This window comes from Cornus florida, unplaced genomic scaffold, assembly GCF_030987335.1.
Source record: "Cornus florida cultivar Cherokee Brave unplaced genomic scaffold, ASM3098733v1 CherokeeBrave_3.0.0_Hap2_Chr09, whole genome shotgun sequence".
Classification (NCBI taxonomy): Eukaryota; Viridiplantae; Streptophyta; class Magnoliopsida; order Cornales; family Cornaceae; genus Cornus; species Cornus florida.
The window spans coordinates 68,823,768-68,828,412 of record NW_026775579.1 but is presented as its reverse complement, the minus strand read 5'-3'; positions in this window follow the sequence as shown (position 1 = coordinate 68,828,412).

Genomic DNA, 4,645 nt, shown 5'->3' with positions numbered 1-4,645 from the left:
TTTTTGGGTAGAATCTGTACAAACATCATTTTCCTTGGGGGAAACCACAACCAACGACGACCACCGTCATCCGCGTAGCCGGAATTACGTCAACACAATTGAGCCTATCCCTTACTGCCTCAAATCAACTTTCTGCCGTTGTCAAGCACCGGGAAGGAACAGAGGCTGATTTGAGCAAAGCTGCCGTTGTGAAGAAGAGGAGAGGAACGGAGGCCGGACCAGTGCTGCGTCGGTTTCGGGAAGGAGCGGTGGGTCAGTTTCTGGAGGGGGAAGCCGTCGTAGTGCTTCGCTACCCCCGCCGACGACCTTCGGTCTCCTCTCTCGACTGGTTTTACTCTAGTGAGCCGGATCGATGACCTCCTACTCAGCCAATGAGCTGTTCTTGAATGATCCGGCCGAGGCGATAGTGTTTTCCATGTGGGAAGGTGTAGTTGTGGGGACGGTGGTGACGGTATCATTGGCGGGGATGGCAAGAATGGTGGAGGAGTTGGTTTGGATTGTGACGCGAATGGGTTCACAATGGCCATGGTGATTATGATGGATATGGATATGGATAGAATCTTACCAACGTCGATGTGTACTCGCCTGATCTATCGCCATCGGACGTGGTACTCGCGGCTCTCTGGTCTTGGCTCTGTCAGTGGATATATATATATATATATATATATATATATATATATATATATATATATATATAGGCATATGTCTTTTGTATCTTTTCTTGCATGAATAATTAAAATTTGTTTTGTGATTGAGGTGTAAATTAGGTATCATTGATGCAAGCATTGCAGGAATCAGTTCACACATTGAGAGCGATTGATATGTATGAGGATGATTTGGGAAATTATTTAAATTTTTTTCTGAAATTGGGTTAGGGTTCTAAGTATTTTGGTTGTGCATTGACGATTGAGAGGTATGAGGTTGGCTATATATAGAGTGTTCTACTACAGGACACTCTGCGCCGACACTGCCGATGAACAGCTGACTCATCGTTGATGCATTTCCTGAGAGATTCGAACTGAAGGTTTGGGGATTTGAGGCCCATATTTCCCTTTTTTTCGCTTTCACGATTGTGTAATTTTTCTTCTGTGCTGAACACAATTTTTTATTTTTTTATTTTTTAAATCAGAAAGCATAAGCACACTGTGAAAAGATGAATAGTGTTTATAACCACACATCTGTTTGTATTGACGATGAACAGTGTGTATTTTAGCATAAGGGCGTGTTTGGGTGTTTTAAGTGGTTTTGGGTGCAAAGGTCATATAAGGGGCATTAGCGACTTTTCATGCTCATAAGGGCATCATGGTCATTAAAATTATAGTGTGGCACTTTAACCGTGAGGTCTGACCGGAGCCTCGCCGGATGGGGCAAACTGCAACAAAAATCATAGTTTAGGGGGTTAGTGGCAACTTTAGTAGTTTATGGGGGTTAGTTGCTAATTCCTTAATAGTTCAGAGGAGTTTTTTGCATTTAACCCTATATATATATATAACCCCATTGCCCATGTATTGTAATTGTAAAGTTATGCCCCAGGCCAATTTGGTAGCCAGTAATCCATGGGCCTGGGGCATAACTTTACAATTACAATACATGGGTAATGGGGTTATCAATAAATAAATAAATAAATAAATTGGTTTACTGGCTACCAAATGGGCCTGGGCATAACTTTACAATTACAATACATGAGTAATGGGGTTATATATTCACGTGGTCTTGGTACCAATACATAACTGGCTAGCTCCCTCAAAGGTGATATATAATTAACGCTTTTGACCAACTGAATAATTCTTAGGAACCCATGCATAATGCAGTGATGAAGACATAAAATTATAAGGCAATCTATAGCTAGTACACATGAATTTAGCACACTACATACCATTAAATATGAGTAAATATTATTTTACATAATCACAAACACAAAAAATAACTCAAATCCCACTCTCTCTCTCTCTCTCTCTCTCTCTCTCTCTCTCGCACACACACAAACACACAAATTTATAGGAAGGGGGTACTGAAATAGATCTGAAGTAACTATATATCAAAGCCAATTTAGACATGAGAAGATTAATTTTGTACCTACATAGACACCAATGAAAATACTGAAGATCTAAGATGGAGGGGATGGAGTTAATTAGTGTGAGGACCAGATCCTGGATTAACTAGTGGCGGTGGAGGGCTCGCGGCTAGTACTTGATCAGAGGCTGATGGAGGAGGATCATCATTAGCTGGTGGTGGGTCTGTTAAGGTTGTTGAAGGCGTTGGAGTGGGTTTTGGATCATCTGAAGAACTTGAAGAAGAGTCCTTATGAGCTCTTGTTGAGGAGTGCTCTTCAAACCCTAAACATTTGAGAATAGCACTTATAGCTTGTTGAAGAGAATAGCATGAACTAGTATAAGAATAATAAGTGACTGTTTTCTGCTGTGGTGTTGCTTCCTTCTTCTCATCTGATGGAGACTCCATTTCTTGATTCTCTTCTCCTTCTCCTCCTTCTTCTTCTTGATCTTCTTGTGTTTTAATGGACTAGGTCCTCATTAATGGTGGTTGGTGGTTTTTATTAAATGAACTATTTTTCTTTGATCAGGTAGGGTTTTTATGTACAGTTCTATCCCCATTTGTATGTCTTATTACCATGGAAAGTAGCTTAATTGAATTGGCACATGCTTTGACACTTGCATACATATATATACATATAAATATAAATATAGAAATTATTAAAAATAAAATAAAAAACAGGTTCATCCCCAAGTTTCAACATGAGAGTATTCACACCTTACAGTATATATATATATATGTATATATATATATACATATATATATATATATATATATAATAGGCACTTACAAAACCATAGAGATTTTGTATGACCTAATAAATGCAAATTATACAATATGGGTGAATTTGCAAGTATGTTAACTCCATGGGAATAAGACTCTCGACTCATCACATGGACTCCACATAAAATTCAAATGTCTTATATATAATTACTTAGTGAACAAATCTGAAATAAAAACATTCTAAATTTTAAATTTGCCTAAAAAGAACAATAGCATCAATTGGTGGACTGCACATAAAATTTCATTGTCTTATATATCATTAATTAATTCTAAATTTACTACATCCAACTATATATTTATCTTATAATTATTATACTTCTTTTTTGAGTTAACATTTTTGTTGGATTGCATTGTGCAATTTTCTAAATTTGCCTAAAAAGAACAATATAGCATCAATTTGACTTCTATGAATCTGGATTGACAATATAGCATCATGAGACTGAATCAAAAGGGCAATTAGGTAATATAAACTTTGCGTGCGTGCTTGCGTGCGCGCGTGTGTGTGTGTGTAGGGGCTACTCTATGAGTCTTATGTGTGTGGTATATACATGTACAATAATAATTTTAGAGGTTCGTGACACGTACCCTACCTGCTACAGAAGGATGACAGTCTTGACAGATGACAGGTAATTAACTCTTGGTCTCACCCTCCTCGTCTTATGCCACCTGCTCTTCTATTTTATTTACTCTCCAACTAAGATTCTCGATTGAATCTTGTGTTCAAATCTATATATGATCAACTATTATAATAAATTATAAGGTTAAGTGCAACCCCCGAACTACGGGGTTTTGCAACTAACCCTCCGGAACTATAAGAAATCTTCTTAGAACTTTTAATTTGTTGTACTTTGTCTACTCAGGCCACAGGAAATGAAAAAAAGTCGATGTTGCCCTTCCTAAATTGACTTATTTACACATACATATATATGCATTATTCAAACACGTTTTGGAGACGGCGACGGCAAATCAGAAGGGAACAACCACTAGAGAAGTCGCGATTCCGGCGCAAATCAGAGACTGGCACAACGGCGACGAATCCAGCGTTGGCGGCGGCGGCTTATGCACGCCGGCGATTGATAGAAAAACAGGCAATATGGGCTGTGGATGATTCCCGGCCGACTGCTACAAATTCCCCGCCACTGCTGCTGACGACGACTTCATCGTCGAACACTGCCGCCACTTAAGCCGCAGTTCTTCTACGGGCCAATTCAATCCATCATCCACGGGCTGATTCAATCCATCACCGCTGCCGCCACTTTAGCCTATCGCCGTCGCCAAATCGGAACTAAGTTCTGGAAGGTGGTGTGCGCAGAGCACGTGATCGATTCTGGCCGATCACGTGGTGTGCGCAGAGCACATGATGTGGATAGCATCTGATCCGGACCGTACGACCAAATCTTCCTCCTCGACAACTTTTGTCTTCAGCCAATCCAGTGCCGGCAACAACTGGGCCGAGCTCAACAACTGGATCGTACAGTATCGAACTGGGTTTGCCATTTTTCGATTCGGCGAGTGGTGAGATTGGTGGTGAACACGAATTCTCGATTCGAAGTTGTTGATGAGGAGGTCTCGGTAGGAGGAAAATTCAACCTCTCCGTCTCTGGCGACTCCATTCCGATCGCTCCAACTTCGATTATATCAAAGACGTCGAGTCATTCTTTCCTCTAAACATTTTGGAATCGAGTGAGGAATGGTACCATGCTACCCTAGGACAGCAATCAGATCCGTTTTCTAGTAAATATCGTGATATATATATATATATATATATATATAGATAGAGAATAGGAGAGAGATTCTATTGGTTGTTGAG